This window comes from Gossypium hirsutum, chromosome D06, assembly GCF_007990345.1.
Source record: "Gossypium hirsutum isolate 1008001.06 chromosome D06, Gossypium_hirsutum_v2.1, whole genome shotgun sequence".
In the NCBI taxonomy this organism is placed as follows: Eukaryota; Viridiplantae; Streptophyta; class Magnoliopsida; order Malvales; family Malvaceae; genus Gossypium; species Gossypium hirsutum.
In genome coordinates this window covers 23,081,053-23,100,781 of record NC_053442.1, presented here as the reverse complement: position 1 = coordinate 23,100,781, position 19,729 = coordinate 23,081,053, and the positions used below count along the sequence as shown (strand labels likewise).

General features: G+C 33.0%; 1 long non-coding RNA gene across 1 annotated transcript; it reads left to right on the top strand.

The window, feature by feature from the left end:
- The first annotated feature begins 6,710 nt into the window (after positions 1-6,710).
- On the top strand, positions 6,711-8,476 carry LOC121218318 (uncharacterized). Its single transcript, XR_005914557.1, has 3 exons — positions 6,711-7,032; positions 7,162-7,239; positions 8,103-8,476. It is a non-coding gene; the product is annotated as an uncharacterized lncRNA (long non-coding RNA).
- Positions 8,477-19,729: the final 11,253 nt, after the last annotated feature.

Genomic DNA, 19,729 nt, shown 5'->3' with positions numbered 1-19,729 from the left:
GGGATCTCTCATATATGTTATGATTTGCTCACATCTAGATTTATCATATGCAGTTAGTGCAGTTAGTAGATATATGGCGAATCCCGGTAAAGAACATTTGAAAGCAGTTTAGTGGATTTTCAGATATTTATGAAGTACTACTATTTTTTGCTTATAGCTTGGAAGATCTAGAGATGGAGTTATTGGGTATGCTGATTCTGATTTTGTTGGAGACATTGATAAAAGAATATCTCTCACAAGGTATGTCTTTACTATTGGGGGTTGCGCAATTAGTTGGAAAGTCACTTTGCAAACTACAGTTTCTTTGTCTACTACTAAAGCTGAGTACATGGTGATTACTAAGGCTTATAAAGAACTATTTGGTTAAAAGGACTCTTTGGTGAAGTCAATAAATACCTTCAGATCAGTACAATATTTTGTGATAGTTAGATTGTCATCTTCCTTACGGAAGATCAAATGTTTCATGAGAGAACAAATACCATTGAAGTTTGGTATCATTTTGTGCGTGATATTATTGCTCGTGGAGATATTGTTGTGAGAAAAGTTAGTACTCATAAAAGTCTTGCAGATATGATGACTAAGTCACTTTCTATAACCAAGTTTAAGCATTGCTTGGACTTGGTTGGTGTTCATTGTTGAAGAACACCCCTTAAGGGGTTTCGTGGAAGAGGTGGAGAACTTGTTCATTGAGAATTCGTGTTAAGGTGAAAATTGTTAGAGTTGAGTGGCTCAAATCCTTGTTAAAATAAAATACAGTGGTAAAATAAAATACAAGTAAAATCTATATAGAATTGTACTTCTTTTATTTTATATTGATTAGAATAAAGTTTTTCAACGTTACTACACTTCATCTATTTGACATTAATTACAATAAAGTTTTTCAACCTATAAATAAATGTAGTCTAAACTCCTCTTGTATCATTCAAATTCAACATTAGTGAATTTTTTTCTCCTTTGCCCGTGGTTTTTTTCTGAAAGGGTTTCCACGTAAAATCTATGTATTTTTATTTTTCTTTCTTTTTGCTTTGCGATCGTTCTATATTTTCATTGTTGACGTTAGTTCTACAGATTCACAGTCTTGAAACAGTAAAAACATATGATTCGATTAAAAATTTATAAAAAAGTATTTAAAAATTGTGAAATTTTCGATTAAATGCCACTTGTTCACAAATTTTTAATAATTATTTGCAATTTTTTAATAACTTTCACAAATTTTAATAATTTTTACAAATTTTAAATAATTTTTTATAATTTTAAATATCTGTTTTAACAATTTTAAAATAATAAAAAAGTTTAATAATTATTTACAACCTTTAATTTTGTTTACAAGTTTTAAATATTTTCTAAAATTAATATTTTAAAATATTTTTTACTATTTTTAATAATTTTTGTACAATTATTTTATATTTTTTGGTCTGGTTAGCATGGTCAATGCACAATTAGCATGGTGAACGGCCATATCATTGTCCACATCAGTGGTCAATGGAGACATGTGACGTGTTTTGATTGGTTGTTACTTTTTTTCAACACTGTTAATGGCAGAGAGCAAAAAGTGTAAAGAAATTATAGTTTAAGTATCAAAATAGGATAAAAAAGTTTAGGTACCAATATAAAATGGGTATAATTCAAGGGGCATATAAGGAATAAAGCCTTATTATTATTTAGTTATGGTTGAAGTAAAATGACTTGTTTTTTGTTTAACTAAAATGAAAATGAAAGCAAGTCACTAAATATAGAAGGAAAAATGATTAAAGAAACGTGCTTGCTTAAAAAAATGATGAGATGTTACGAGATTGCCAACTGAAAAATAAGGTTTGAAATTTAAATAGAAATCTCATATTATATTATCCTCCAAAATGTTATATGCCATCAGCATTCGAAGGTAATCCCAAAATGGCCACTACCAGCATTGGTGTATAAACAAAGCCGGATCTAATGTTTAAAGCACTATTGAAGCGTCACTTTAATGCTACCTGATGCACTACAAATCCCAAATGGAAGAACCATGGTTAAAACCGCGTTTTCTCTATAATCTTTTCTTTTTCTTTTTTAAAAAATCTCAGGAATTGATAGTTCCTTGTTTGCTCACTCATGCCCTCTTACACATAAACCTCAAGTTTGAATGAATCCATCCATAACCACCCCCACTAGGTAATACCCCATTTTCCCTCCTATCATATTTTGTCCCATTTATTGCTTTTATATTCTTTCTAATGTGTTTTCATTACGCATTTCTTGCTTTTGTGGGATTTTTTTTCTTGATTGAAAGATACATCTTTTTTTGTATGATCTACTAATATGCTTTTGCTTAGCTGCTTGAGACAAATTGATTGTCTATACTTTCATTCTTTACACCAAGTTAAAATTAGGATAAATATTCAGTTTACTTGAGTTTGGGATTGCTTTGCTTCATTTTTTTTTGATATTCCTAGTATGCAATCGGCTATGCGCCTCTTGTTGAGGTTAATCATATGGACTTGGCTTCCAGGCACTAGCCATAGTCTTCCTTGCAATGTTTCATTAGCTGAATCTTGTCCTGCTTCACTATATTATGTTCCGAGAACCATGAAAACCCTCGACAAAACACTTGGTTCCGTGTAAACCCAAACACTGTTAATTGAACCGCTGATGGTTTCTTGGTCACTATAACTTGCAGTTGCGTGGATCCCCATGATGAGTTTAATTGCCATTTGGACTACAGAGTCCCAACTTGAAGATACATGAGATAGCATTTCATTAGAGTTCGGGTCATTCATTGTGAAAAACCCTGGAATGGCACTAATAACACCACGAACCATGACTTTGGATGTCATATATGGTTGTTTTGGGAATGCATCTACTTTCATATGCAAGGTCACAAAGGGAGATACACTTTATACGATATGTTTGTGATTTGGTGCAGATTAAAACAAGATTGTTGAGTTGAATAGGATCGAGAATCCAAAGCTTATTCATGAAGGAGATGTGTCTTTATTCCTAAACCAGGTAAGGATATGACTTTCAGCCATTGCATTTCCCTTTGATGTTTATAATAGCTAGGCATCTAACATCTTTCTTTTATTTTGCATTTCCATTTGTTCATGTTGAGAATGTGCCTTAGACTTGCTAAATAATAGGTCTATAGATAAAGTCTTTAGGGATTTTTTAGTTTGTGGTATGATTTTACGAGTTGGTTAGGATGTGGCTAGATATCTGTAAAATATATTGTATTTTATGTTATGCTTTCAACTTTATAATCTGAACAATACAGTAGATTATGTGTGTGCTTCCAACATATTTGCTTTCACATTTTCTATCTTTCATATTCTTTACTAAAACAACAACAATTTGGTACCAAAGCTCTTTTCTTAATGGATCTTTGAGTTCAAAGAAACACAAACACCCAAAATTCAAAAATAAAAACCAACCCAGGCACATAATCTTTAGAAATGGAAGCTGACACAACGCTTTCTCATATTGCTCCATCAATTTTTTATTGTGACAACTATCAAGCTTGGGCTATTAGAATGACAGTCTATGTTGATGCGTTGGATCTTTGGGAAGCAGTAGAAGAAGACTATGATGTTCTGCCATTCCCATCAAATCCAACAATGAATTAACTAAAGAATCATAAAGAGAAAGAGAGAAGGAAGTCTAAAGCTAAAGCATGTCTTCTTTTTTTTTTTGCTGTTTCAAGCAAAATATTTACATGAATCATGAATTTAGGGCTAGTAAAAGAAATTTGGGACTACCTCAAAAAAGAATACCAAGGCAATAAAAGACCAAAAAAATACATAGGTGTTCAATTTGATCAGAGAGTTCCAAATATTGAAAATGAAGAGACAAAAACTATTAAAGACAATTCTGACAAGTTGGAGGGCATAGTAAACAAGGTAAGATTGTTGGGTAAGGATTTTTCTAATGATCGAATAGTGCAAAAAATTCTTGTTACTTTTCCTGAAAAATATGAGTCTAAAATTTATTCATTAGAAGAATCTAATTATATCCTTAGCAGAATTAGTGAATGCATTGTAGGTTTCTGAACAAAGGAGAAAGATGAGATAAGAAGAATCAATAGAGGGTGTTTTTCAGGAAAATTTTGAAAATTCTAGAGGCAAAGACAAGAAAATTAAAGATAAGAAGAAGAGTAGAAAAACCAACAATAATAACAACAATGAGACATATCCACCATGCCCACACTATAGGAAGAAAAATCACTTGCCAAAGAAGTGTTGGTGGAGGCTTGATATCAAATGTAGGAAATGTGGCAGTATTGGGCACATAGAGCGGGTTTGCAAGTCTCAACAACATGAAGAGGAAAAAGAATCTATTGAGCAACAACAAGATGAGCAACTTCTTGTGGCGACATGTTTCTTTACAAGTAATAGCTCTAGTGATTCATGGTTGATCGATAGCAGTTGCACAAATCACATTACTAATGACCAAACACTTTGTAAAGAAATTGAAAAAACCATCATTTCCAAAATAAAAACTGTAAATGATGAGTTTATTCCAGTTAAGGGAAAAGGAACAACGACTATTGAAAGTTTAACAGGTTTGAAACACATAACTAGTGTTCTATATGAGCTTAACATTGACCAAAATCTTCTCAGTGTTGGGCAGTTGATTGAAAAAAGTTTAAAGCTCATATTTGAAGGTAAATGATGCTTGATCAAAGACTCAAAAGGCAGAGATGTATTCAAAGTGAAAATGAAAGCAAAAATCTTTGCTTTAAATCTAAGGGAGGAGGAGCAAATGAAATTTTTAGGTGCTGAAAAAATACAGAAATATGGTACAAAAGGCTCGGGCACTTCCATCATGGTGGAGTTATTTATATGAAAAAACACAACTTGGTTCAAGTTGTGTTGTTAGTGGAAGAAAAGCTAACTGGTTGTGTGGCTTGTTAATATGGCAAGCAAGTTAGAAAACCTTTTCCTAAAACAGCCTGGAGAGTAACATATAAGTTGCAACTTGTACACACAGATGTTTGAGGACCTCAATCAACATCACCTTTAAATGGTAGTAAATACAATATTACATTTATTGATGATCATATCAGATTTTGTAGGATTTATTTTCATAAATTCAACTATGAGGTTGTTAATTTATTTTGGAAGTATAAGATATGGGTGGAGAATCAAAGTGGCTGCAGGTTGCGCACAAAAAAGTTCTATGAAGAAGAAGGAATAGAGAACCAACTCACAACACCTTATACTCCATAATAGAATGACGTATGTGAGAGAAAAAAACTAAGTATTATGGAGATGAAAAAGTGTATGCTACAAGAAAAGGAGTTGCCAAAAATGCTCTGGGTAGAAGCTGCAAGCATTGCCGTTTCGTTGTTAAACAGGCTACCAACTCGTGATGTGCAAGGGAAAACTCCATTTGAAGCCTGGTTCGGTTATAAACTAGATTTATAGAATATGAAAACCTTTGTTTTCCTTTTTTTTGTTATGTGCCACAAGTTAAAAGAGGCAAACTTGATAAGAAGGCAAAATCAAGAGTATTCATTGGATATAACAGATCTTCTAAGGCTTCCAGAATTTTCCAACCACAAATTAGAAAATTTATTGTAAGCAGGGATGTCAAGTTCATGGAGTATCGAAAATGGAATTGGGAGGAGCCAACAACGAAGTAATTTCAAAAGACTCCACAGTGCCTTGATGACAACATAAATGATGTTTTAGTTTGTGGCACAAGATCTTTATCTAAAACTTATGAAAGGTGCAATGTTGTTGTATTTGAGCTTGCCGAGCTTAAAGAAGCTGAGAAGGATGACAAGTGGATTAAAGCAATGAGAGAAGAGCCAAACACTTGGGAGTTGGTGGACAGGCCTCAACATAGAAAGGTCATTTATAGAACCAAACTTAACGCAAATGGTTCTGTAAATAAAAACGAACCTAGACTAGTTGTGAAGGGGTAAAGTCAAGTGTTTGGAGTGGATTTTTCAGAAACTTTTGCTCTTGTAGCATGCTTGGATACATTTAGGATGTTACTTACTTTGGCTACACAAATGGGGTGGAAGATTTATAAGTTGGATGTAAAATTTGCATTTTTAAATGGTTATCTTCAAGAAGAAATCAATGTAAAGCAGCCCAAGGAATTCCAAGTCAAGGGACAGGTGGAGAAAGTCTACATGTTAAACAAGGCCTTATACAATCTTAAACAGGTTCCTAGGGCCTAGTGCAACACGATTGATGAATATCTTCAAAACCTTGGATTTGTTAAATTTCCAAGTGAAGCTACACTATATGTGAAAAACAACATTTGCTAATTTAATTATAGTTTCTTTTTATGTTGATGACCTTGTAATAGGAAGCAACAAGAATTTCATGGAAGAGTTAAAGTTAAAATGCTTGAAGCATTCGAGATGGCAGACCTTGGTTTGATGATGTCCTACTTTTTAGGCATGTAGTTGAAGTAAGATCATGATCGAGTCTTCATATGCCAGAAGAAGTATGCAAAAGAAATCCTCAAGAAATTTCACATGAAAGATTGTAAAAGCACCAGTACACTAAGGAATATAAAGGAGAATGTCACGCCCTAATTTTTTAATGTTATCTTATGTGTGTTTGTTAGTAAGAATGAGTTCTGGTCTAGTGGTGTAGCTTCCCTTGAGACCTAAGTTCGAATTCCCTCATCGGTATAATTTTTATTTATTGTATTTTTCCCAAAACCCTAGTTGTGTCGTCCCTACGTAAAAACCCTAGATATATATTGTATTTTTCTTTTCAGTTTAGCCTTATTTGCTCATTTGTTCACTTTCTCTATCGTCCACCTCTTCTTTTTCTCTCATTTTCCCCAATTTTCATTTCCTTTATTCTTCTGTTATGCTGCCCTTAAGTCCTAATTTCCTTCCATATTTTTCTTTTTTTTTCCATCGTTGTCGTCGTCCAAGTGAATAGCCACTATTGCTATCATTTTTATCGCCATTTTCGTCCACCTTGGCTGCTATTTTTCATATAATTGTCGCCCTTGAAGCCTCTCAATCACACATCCTTTCTTCGTCATTTGCTATTGGTTCTGCACTTTTTTTGTCACAGATCTAGTCGGGTAATATAAGTGCAGTTTTTTTAAATCAGATCTATGCCCTTTTTCTCCTATTTTATTTTCTGTAATGGTTGATTAATGCTTGTGTCATGGACGAATCTCTCATGTTCTTTTATTTTTTATTTTTTTTAGTGAAGGTCCAGATCCAAATCGTTCGGATCGACAATAGTATCGAAAGTTGTTCACAATCCCGTCTTAAGCTAAAATATAGTAAGTATTGATCTCTAACTCTAGATCTGAAAAGTTGATCTCTTTCTTTGTTTTGGCCAAACCCTATATGGTGGTTAAGGGCTAGTTTTTAACGATTGTTCTCTGTGTTGGGTACAGATCTAAATTAGATCTAATCATATCTGAGTCTTAAGAGCTACGAAATTAAGTCTAGTACTGCGGATTTGTGAAAATCAGGTGTGGGTCCTTAACTCATTGTGTGATAATTGCTAAAAGCATCTATACGTTATAATTTTGGTGGTTGGCCGAATAGACATGTGTTACTGTGTATGGTCGAATGATATAGTGTCTTTCAAGAAAATGGTCAAAAATGGCAAGCTGGTAAAAGGTGGTGGCTGATTGCAATTGGAGGACTAATTGGTAATGGCCGAAAGTTCTAAGACCTTAACATGTAATTAATAAATTTTGTGAGTACTGTAAAGGTTCACCAAATGTATGATTAATGAAATTGGGTGCTTTTTACTGTTTTTACTTGACCCGTAGCATGCTAATTGATCTTGTAAAACTGATTGTATGTTTAATATGCTATTGACCGCTATATTGTAGTCTACTTGCATGATAAGTATGCCACTGATACTATTTTATTGAATGCATGCTAAGCATACCACTGATATCGTTCTACTGAATGCTTGTTAAGCATGCCACCGTAGTGAAACCAATACTATTAAAGTATGACTTATTACATTGTTTGCATGTCATACTGGATTGCATGGGTTTGAGATTGATGGGTGAAGGAGGAGTTCCATGGAGTACCATTGGTTTATCTACATTATTGATTTGGTAGTATATCTGCACCCCTGGAGTATTGTTAGAGTACTGACGACTTGATCGCAACTTATTGGCAGCTTGTCTGAAAAATTACTGGCAATTTAGCTGCATATTGTTATTGGTGGTTCATCCACATCGAGCTATGACTCCTACTTCTTTGGTGTATTGGATGACGAATGCTGGGAAACTCGTGGTGTGTAGCAGATGGATGGGTAGGATCTTTGCACCATTTAATATAAGCATGCCAATGCATATAAATTTTGTTTTATTCATATGATGCCATGTTTCACCGTAATTTAACTATTTGAACGTATTTATACTACTTACTCTGTTAAGACTCACATTGAACTTTTTAAAGTTCATCCCCATAATTTTATCCTTACAGATAACCCTTAAGGTTAGGTTCGGACTCGGCTTATAGAGGTCTCGTCTCAGATTTTGTTATATTGTAATTTTTATACATATTGTGACATAGGTTTGATATTCCAAGTTATTTTGGTATTTTGCATGCATTATCGTTAAAACTAAAACTACTTAAGTTAAATAATTGGACGAACTTAAAAATTGGTATTTATAAGCATGTAATTTAAAAATAATAATAAACTAAGGTCATCGTATTTTCCGCTACAAATCTATACTTGAGTTTCTGGAAATTAAATTAAAAGTAAAAAATGTTTTCAAAAGTAATAAGAACTTTTATAACTGGATCATAATTAGGCTTGGCATAAGTTAATGTTTTTTTTTAAAACTAAGAGAAGCCAACTATAGTTTTTCTAGGAAATAAGCAAATGTTTAAAAAAAAGAAGTTTTTGAGAATTTAATCATTTTCTTTAGTTGGCCATTTTGGTGGCGAAATGTAACTCCCTAACCTGATCTAGTACCACCAAATGTAACTTCCCAAACCTAGCCCATACATTATGACTGAATTTTGAAGATTACATTAGTCACCGAAATGGCCAAGTAAATTTGTTCAGTTGAAAAACCATTATTTTGGGTCAATTTAGAAAAACTTAGCATGGTTGCCTTAGGTTTATTAAAAACATCAAATTATTAGGTCATCTATAATTTATGTTTGGTTTATTATAAAGTCGTGACTTTTGAAAAAAAAACTGATTTGAATCCGTCATCAAGCCTTTAAAAACTTTATTTTACCGTTACGGAGCGAAAAAGGTGTTGCTTTTGGTTTTTGTTTTTGTTTAAAATTCCATGATTTAAATCATATTAGGCCAACTATTAAATTTGGTCGGTTTTCATCCAAAAATTCCATGCATGCAAAATCTCAAATAAAAACAACCCATACCACAATCCATACTTACTAAAATTTACAGTCCTAAAAATAAAACCAAAATAAATAAAGTAAAATTTTAAAATACTTTATTAACTGAAAATCCAAGACGAGACCTCTGTAAGCCATGTTCGATCCTAATCTTGAGGGTTATTTGTAATGAGTAAAGCAGGGGGTGAGCTTAAAAAACTGAGTGTGAGTCTAAGCAAAAATACGCATTGCATAGGCATACAGTTAGTCAATAAAGCATACAATTATCATAACAGATCATACAATTTGTCAAGGCATTGCAAAATTTGTATATGGAATGCTTATATGAAGCAGTGCAATAGTCCTACCCATCCATCTACTATACACCACGAGTTTCCCTAAATCCGTCATTCGAACACCGAAATAGTAAAAGTTGTAGCTTAATGTGGATAAACCACCAGTAGCAATATGTAGTAAAACTGTCAATAATTTGCAAACATGCTGCCATTAAGTTGCGATAAATATTGGTAGTCCAACAATACTCTAGGACGCAGATATACTGCTAAACAATAATATTGCGAATAAACCGCCAGTACTCCTCGAAACTTCTCCGTCACCCATCAATTACCAAACTCATGCAGTGCAATATGACATATCATGCTAATCAATAACGATATCAATAACAGTGGCATGCTTAACATGCTTTCAATTTACCAATTTCAGTGGCATGCTTTGTATGCATTCAATATACAAAGTAAGATTCAGTGGCATGTTTATTCATGGAATCAATAAATAATAACACATCATACAATACAGAAAACACACAATTAGTAGTTTCTTTCGGCACTTACACATTTACTTAATCACAATAAAGGCCCTTAAACATTTAGCCATTATCCTTTTAGTAATTACCTTAATCGGCAACCCCTAAACCAACTCAATGCCATTCGGCCAAGCACAAATCAATATGTAAAGTTGATAACATGCATATTACACAATTTTCAATAATCATTAAACACTCAAAGATAAGACCCATGCCTGATTAACGTGAAAATCAAATACTATTGCTATACTGCGGCTCCTACGCTTTAGATCTGACTAGATCCAATTTAGATCTGTACCCAACAGAGAACAAACATTAAAAAAACCCTTAATCACCCATATAGGGTTCGACCAAAGTAGAGAGAAAATTAGCTTTTTAGATATGAAGTTGGGAATTATCACGTACTCTATTTTGGCTTACAATGGAATTGTGAATAGATTTTCAATGTTATTGTTGATCTATATGGTTTGGATTTGGATCTTGATCAATCAAAACATAAAAATAAAATGACATGCGAGATTCAGCCATTATATTAATTAATAGGGAGGAAAACGATGTAGATCTGATAAAAATAAAATAAAATAATGCAGTTATGCTTTTCGATTAGATTTGTGTTATTAGAAAAAACAAGTAGAAGAAAAGGAACAAAGGGGGCAGTGGCAACTAATGGAAGAAAAAAGGGAAGAAAAACAAGCAATTGTTGGCAACAGTGGTAGGCAAAACACTGGGCAGCGACACAAGGGGGAAGAAAAAGAGAGAAAGAAAAAAAACGAAGAAGAGTAGAGAGCAATAGAAGGGGCGACAACGGAGGAAATAGAATGAGAAAAAAATTGACAGAGAGCAGAAAAATAATATTTATACCTAGGGTTACTAGGTAGGGGTGGCAACTAGGGTTTTTGGGCAAAAGTACAATAAATAAAAATCATACAGGAGAGGGGAATCAAACTCAAGTCTCAAGGAAAACTCCACTAACTCTTAACCATTAGACCAGTAACTCAATCTTACTATAACCTTACCATGTTATCAATAAGAATTCAGGATGTGACAATTTTAGTGGCCAATGCAGCCTTTAGAATTTGGGAGATTACATTTGGTAGTATCAGAGTCAAGTTCATAAACTCGACTTTAGGTTTTAAGTGAGTTTGCATGCATGATTTTGAAAATGTACACTTTGGGAAAAACCATGCCACAATAGTTTGAAAAAAATGTTGTTTTTGAAAATGAAATTCCAAGACTCCAATGTCAGTTACCATAGTACTCTTGAAATTATAGACAAACACTAAGGTTGTAATGCTTAAAACTGTAGATAAGCATAAAACTTTAGACTTGGAAAAATAATATGAATACCCAAGGTATGGGAACTCGTGGTATGCGAACTTGAGGAGTGCAACATCGACCAGCTCAAGCTGAGTCATCTACTTCTCAAAGGCATTTGCCTGACCTTGAGACGAATGACAACGTGGATGTGCCTACCACTGAAGGCGAAAATCAAGAGACTAAGGATGATGTAGTGTCCCAAGCAATGTTGGGAGTTTTAGAAAGGTTTTTTGAGACTATGGTTGAGAAGACCAAGATAATGGAAGGGAGTAAACTCTTAGAGCGTGAGAAAAGGAAAAATAGTAAAGTAAAAAATAGGTGGGGTTCTAGCTCTACTGGCCCAAATCTATAATCTTTGAAGCAGGTCAGAAAAGGAAAACCTTAACAGAATGTTGCAGCAGCGGGTATTAGAAGATCTATTGGATCAACAAGACTTCTAGTTTATAGGTATTGTAATAAGCACCATCCGAGCAAGTGTTGGAAACAGTCAAGTGCATGTTTGAGATGTGGCTCCACTGAGCACCGTGTTAAGGATTGTCTATGTCGTCCTCCTTGTAACACCCTACACCCTATACCCGGTCTAGTCTCTTGACCCGAGCTATAAGGTATTACATTTGTTAAACATCATCAAGATCTCAAAATAACCTAATCCACTTGCTAAATAACAACCAACATATACATAACTTTTCATGCCATAAGATTCCACAACCATTCATTTTATTAACTATTTTACCTAGAGAACTATTGTAAATTAACTTTGGATATACGGGAAATAATACTCATGCAAGTTTCCAATCGGGACATTCACCATTACTCGATGCTGCTCACACAAGCTGTCGAGAATCTGCAACAAATGATAGATTCTTGCCATCAGTATGGTACCCACCATCGGTACATAGTACCTAATAATATAACAACAACACAGAGTTCCTGATAATTGTAACATTGGTACAAAGTACCTGATAACTATAATCACTAGCACATAGTGCCTGAAATACCCTAATAAAATGTCATTTGTATCCTAATCGCTCACTAAGCTCACACGGGCCTTAATTCATATCTCATACTTTTTTCATATGTTCAACTTGATCATAAGCATTTCACAGGATTATACAATCCAAATCATACATTTACATTTGACATACTTTACAAATCAATTCTTCATTTCCATATCCATTACTTACCTCAATACACCATGTCAAATATATATATAAACACTTATGTAATTTGAATTCAAACAATCAATAACTGAAATAAACCTAATACAAACTTATCTAAACAAACAAGAACAGACACCAAATCGAGGATTACTCAATGACTTTCCCTTTTCCGCAGTTATCGACTGGTTAATCCATTTCTTGATATATATATATATAATAATTTAACTTAATCAACCAATTCAAATAATTTAAAATATCCAAATTCATATATTTGAACCTTTAACAACATTTAACATTATTACCCTAAAATTTTACCTTTTATTCAATTTAGTCCTAAAACCATAACATACACATTTATTACAATTAAGCCCAAAAATCTTCTGTGGAATTCTATATAGTCCCTTAACAGCCTATAATTAATTACATTTTACAATAATTACATGTTAAATTAAATCTCTATCAATTTGGTACTTAAACTCAAAACTAACAAAAATTTCTTTACAACATAGCCCTATTTAATATAAATTAGATCTCTATCAATTTAGTACCTAAACTCGAAACTAAAAAAAATTTCTTTACAAAATAGCCCTATTTAATAACCAAACTCTTAAATCTATCATTCAACTTCATAAACATCTAAAACCTTGAATGGAAATTTTCAAAACCTTTAATAGTTTTACAAAATAGTCCTTGGGTAAGTTAGATTAAGCTACAACGATCTCAAAAATATAAAAATTACTAAAAACGGGCTTGAAAACATACCATGCAAGATGTAAAAGTTTGGTTGAACCCTAGTGTTCTTTATCAATGGAGAAAACGGTGGTAGAAGGTTGAAGAATATAAAAATAAAATGGTTATTAAACTTTATTTTAATCTTATTACATATTAACATTATTTTAACATAAATTAACTTATAATTTTATGTAAACATCATTCAATAATCGTCCGCTTAAATTACTTAAGGTTTAATCACCTTAAAACCCTCACTTCATGTTTTTACAACCATGAGGCACATATAAACTAATAGCGATTAATTTTTTCAACTTTTATGATTTAGTCTTTTTTTACTTAATTAACTATTCAAATACCAAAATTATTGGACCAAATATTAATACGACACTCTAATGACCTCATAAATATTAAATAAATAATATTATCTAACTTACTGGTCGAAATTGTGGTCCTGAAACCACTATTTTCGACACCACTGAAAACAGGTTGTTACAACTCTCCCCTCTAAAGGAGTTTTTATCCTCGAAAATCTTATTAGGGAAAAAGGTTCAGGTATTGCAACTTCATAGCTTCTTCAGGTTCCCAAGTGGCTTCTTCAACACGATGACATTTCCAAAGAACTTTTACTAAAGCTATCCGTTTATTTCTTAATTCTTTAACTTCTCGAGCTAGAATCATAACAGGTTCCTCATTGTACGTCATATTAGACTCTGACTCTATTTCGACCGGAAAGATCACGTGGGAAGGATCCGATCTATATCATCGCAACATTAACATGTGAAAACATTATGAATCTTTTCAAGCTCTAACAGAAAAGTCAAATGATAAGTTACCAATCCTATTCTTTTAAGAATCTTATACAAACTAATGAATCTCAAGATTAGTTTTCCTTTTCGACCAAAACAATGAATTTTCTTCCAAGGTGATACTTTTAGGAATACTTTATCACTAACCTAAAATTCGATGCCTTTTCTTTTCAGATTTGCGTAAGATTTCTGACGGCCAGAAGTAACTTTCAAACAATCTCGAATAATCCTAACTTTATCTTCGATCTCGCAAATCAAGTTTGTACCAGAAATCTTTCTGTCACTTAATTTAGTCTAGTACAACTAAGTTCTACATTTCCAGCCATATAAAGCTTCGTACGGTGCCATTTTAATGCTCAACTAGTAACTGTTGTTATAAGAAAATTCAACTAACAGAAGAAACTTTTCCTAGCTGGCTTCAAATTCAAGAATGCAACATTAAAGCATATCTTCGAGTACCTAAATTACTCTCTCGGATTGACCATCGTGTACGGGTGAAAACCTAGAAGTAAATCTCGAATCGCGATCAGAAATGATTGACAATGGTACACCAAGCAATTTATCAGAAATGATTGACAATGGTACACCAAGCAATTTGACAATCTCAAAAACATACAATTCTGCCAACTTCTTGAATGAGTAATTTGTACGTAAAGGGATGAAATTTGTAGACTTGGTTAATCGATCAACTATAACCCAAATCACATCTTTCTTTCTTAATGATAATGGTAACCTTGACACAAAATCCATGGTGACCAGTTTCTATTTCCACTCGGGAATCAAAATAGGCTGTAACAAACCAGATGAAATCTAATGTTCGAATTTTACCTATTGACACACAAGGCATTTTGATACAAACTCAGAGATCCCATGTTTCATTCTCGGCCACCAATATATCTATTTCAAATCATAATACATTTTAGTACTGCTTGGAGGAAACAAATAAATGTTGTTATGAGCTTTATTTAAAATATTTTGTTTCAGTTGTGAATCATTAGGTACACACAATCTGTTACGAAAATATAAGTTACTATCCGTACCTAAACTAAAGTCTCCATATTTGTAACAGCCTGCTCGAAGTCTCCATCTTTGGTTACTATTTGGTGTATAGATGGTAAATTAAGGATAGATTTGAGTAAGTAAAGTATTTTTTCTAGCTAAGTATAAAATTTTGTGTACTACGCCATTTGGCGAAATCCTAGTTTGGCAAGCTCTAAGGTTTGGCAGGCTCTTTTATTAAGTATCTGCCCAACCTAAATGCTTTGGGCAAAATCATTAAGTTCACAGTTATTTAGATTTATTTATTATCTTTATATGGTGATTTAGTTAGTCCAGTTGAAATAAAGTTAGAATAGAAATAGACTATTGTAGATGATAAGACATAAATTTTGTAAAGTGCATTTAATCATGTGAATCAAGAGAGTTAGTAAAATTATCTAATTTTTTCACTAATCATTGTTTCTGTGCTTAAGAATATAAGGATAGCGGTAATCTTTCTGAACACCTTTTATGTTTTCTTTTTCTTTCTTGATTTCCTCTAAAAGTCTATGAAAGAATTAAGTTTAGAGAAGCTCTTCAAAGTCACAGTACCTAGCTAACATATACGTTAGTACCCACTTACTGGTAATTACTGATGAACCCTTAGGTTATCACTGAAGTTATTTGTGTTTTTCGTACTGCATGTATTGATGTTAGAATGGTGTGTAAGGAAGGAAACTTCCTGATTTTGGATTAAGTGTTTTTTATTCTTGTATGCATGTTCAGGTTTGATAGATTGATGATCTAATATGCATAAATATATTTATTTTAGCTTAAGAAGCTAACGAAGGTCCAAGTGATAAAGGCAAAGGAGTTGCTTGGTATATTGTGCTAGAATTTCTGGTGAGTTCCTTCTTACTTCCATGTATTGTACAGTTCTTTTTTAAATAATTCGTATAAGATAAGTAATCCTCCTCTGTAATGGATGAAAGGTGTATATGTGGATAATGAATATCCAAAGTCATCAGTCTTAGTTTAGTCTGTCTATGATATAAAGTAAGCGACATTATTCATGTTTAAGCAACTACAATCTACTTCTGTCATGTATGATACGATTTGATTTGACCTATGGTGATGGAGTAGAGGAGATATGTTTGTGTAGCCTCCGATAGGGCAACTATATTGCAAACTGGATTGACAGATCACGATAAAACATGTTGTTCTGAATGAAAATGATATAATGTGTTAAGGGGGTGAACATATGAAAATGAGAATATATGATATGGGTTTTCTAATTTATGCTAAATTGGCGTACATTATACGCCCAGGTGTTAAGTAAGTTGGCATACTTAGTATGTTTGTTTTCTGTATGTGGCATTGGGCGTACTATGTTCATCGTATGTAAAGGTTTTTAAAAGGTTCAGTTGTGTTGTAAGTAATGTTATGTATAATTTGTTCTTGGAACTCACTAAGTTTATATGGATTTACTCCATTACCTTTTCCTTCTTAGGCTTGTTGACTGAAGGAAGACATTGTTAAAAGGACTACGCCAGAATGTAGCTGCTATTGTGAACTGACTATTTTGTTCTGTATCATGCATAACTCTTAAGGGTCGTGTATAATTGTATTTTGAAAAAAATTGTATAAAGAACTTCTATTTTGAAAAACTCCATCAATATCTAGATTTAAATTTATGTATTTTGTTTAAGAAGTTAATATATTTGAACTTATATGCTAAATGGCTTGAACGTTATTTCAAACTGTTAATGATTTCATTCAAACTTCAGGAAAACCACAACTATAATATGTTTATATGTAAAACTTAGTAATAATTTTATAAAGCTTCTGCCAAATTTTTTTGCTCTAATTTAGTTTGATTTTTAGTAATGACACATCAAGCTCGGATTCTATCATATGGCCAGATTTGGTGTGTTACAGTTTTCAACCATTTTTCATTTAGCTAAAAAATTCGGATCATCAATTTGCAACTCCTAAAATGTCTATAAAAACAAAGGTTAGACCTCAGCTTGGCTGGAATAGATTCATCACGATCCAATTTTAACTGAGCATTCATTGATCACAATGCAAAAAGAGATTTCTAGCTCAAAACATCAGCAACGACATTTGCTTTACCTAGATGATAGTCTATTACTAGATCGTAATCTTTTAGTATTTCAAGCCATCTCTACTGTCGCAAATTCAATTCTTTCTAAGTCATTAAGTATTCCACACTTTTATTGTCAATATAAATGTAACACTTCTCGCCGTACAAATAGAGTCACCAAATCTTTAATACGAAGACAACTGTAGTCAACTCAAGGTCGTGTGTCGAGTAATTCTTTTTGTGCGTTTTAAGCTGTCGTGAAGCATTTGCGATAACATTGTCATCTTGCATCAGAACACATCCCAAACCACTCAGTGAAGCATCACTGTGAATGACAAATTCTTTCCTGCATTCAAGCTGAGTTAACACTGGTGCCTTTGTCAACATAGTTTTTAACTGTTCAAAGATTTGTTGGCATTTATTGGACCACACAAAACTAACCTATTTCTTTAATAGTTTCAACATCGGTAATGCTATTATTGAAAAGTTCTTAACAAAAGGAAGATAATATCCAGCTAAACCCAGAAAACTACGTACCTCAAAAACATTTTGTGGAGGCTTCCAATTCAAAATAACAGAAATCTTACTCAGATCAACTCGTATACCTTCCGCTGAAATCACATAACTAAGAAATCCAAATTTTATAAGCCAAAACTCACATTTTCTAAACTTTGCGTACAATTTTTTTCACACAAGGTCTGTAATATGGTTTTCAAGTGTTGTGCATGCTCGGATTCATTTATGGAATAAATCAAAATATTATCAATAAAAACAACAACAAATCTGTCGAGATGTGGCTAAAAATCCCTATTCATCAAATCCATAAATGCTACAGGTTATTAGTTAATCTGAAAGGCATTACTAAAAACTCATAATGTCCGTAACGAGTTTTGAATGTTATTTTTGCCACGTCAACATCTTTAACTAGCAACTGATCAAATAAGTCGTCAATACCAATAGATATTTATTCTTTATTCAGTTTTTGGTAATCTATACACAATTTCATCAATCCATCTTTATTTTTCACAAATAGTACAAAAGCACCCCAAGGTGACACGCTCGGCCGTATAAAACATTTTTCCGTCAATTCTTGCAACTAAGCTACTAATTTGTTGGAGCCATTCTGTACAGAGCAGTCTCAGGCACTAACTATATAGCAAATTCAACTTCTCGTTTTGGTAGTAATCTTGACAAATTTTTAGGAAATACATCGGTGAACTAAAAAAGTTTCAGTACCTGATCAACTTACATTTTTTATACTTTGGCATCCAGAATATAAGCTAAAAATGCATCACAAAATTTTCGGATCAATTTCTGTGCAGATATTGCCGAAATCATATTTGAAACACAATCAAATTTATAATATTTAACATAAATCAATTCATCGTTCTAATATCTCAAATTAAGTTATTTCTGTCTACAATTCATTACAGCATCATGTACTATCAACCAGTCCATTCCCAAAATAAAATTGAACACATTAAAAGGCAGTAACATCAAATCAGAATGAAAGTCATAGCCTAGAATTCTCAGTGGGCACTGTTTGTAAGCTAAATCAACTATGACACTTTGACCTAAAGTGTTTGTTACTTTGACAACAGAATCAATTGATTCAACCGATAAATTCTTTTCTGTTACCAACGTAGAGCATATATATATATGAATGTGTTGACCCAAGATCAATTAATGCATACACAGTAACATCAAAGATAGAAAATGTACCAGTAATGATATCAAGAGCTAAGGCCTCCTTTCGTGCATGAATCATATAAGCTTTGGCAGGAGCTCAAGCTTCAGATCGAACCGCTGTGTCTTTTATCAAGCTTCTATTGACTCTAGTCGTACCAATATTTCCTGGGAGTCTGCCCTTTGTAGGAGTAACAAGAGGTTTCACATTTTGATCTCTATTCAATTCAACTCAATCTGGAAAGTCTTTCTTGTAATGATCTAGAGATCCACAAATGAAAGAGGACCTGTCTTTTAGTCTACACACCCCAAAATGATTTCGACCACAATGGCAGGGTTCAAACATCATTTTGCGTCTACCACTGGTTTCTTTCCTTCTTCTAATCTAATCTTTTGTTGACATAGCGTTGGATTACTTCCTTACTGTCTGCAATAGTCCATCCGATTTCTTTTTTGTGTATCCTCATCACGCTTAATAATGCCCTTTCCTTTTTTATGGATAATTCTACGGTAATACTTACAAGCAACATATTCTGCTCTTTCAAGTAACCGTCTTTCAGATGATTAGGTTAAGGTTTCAATTCCAGAATAGGTGGGAAGGAACCATTTTAGTTATAGTTGGATTTACCTATTCTGGTTGTTTCTTTCTTTTACGCCACCAGTTGAGTTAAAGGATTAATTCATTGTTTTCTTATTTTGGATCATTGATAATTTCCTCCTCTGTCTCATCCTCATTCAACTCAATTGATTTCAACACTTCTATTTTTGAATTATTGGTTACTCCTTTTTGAGACGTACTCTCTGCTGCTTAAACAGTTTCTATCTCCCGATTCACACCCCATG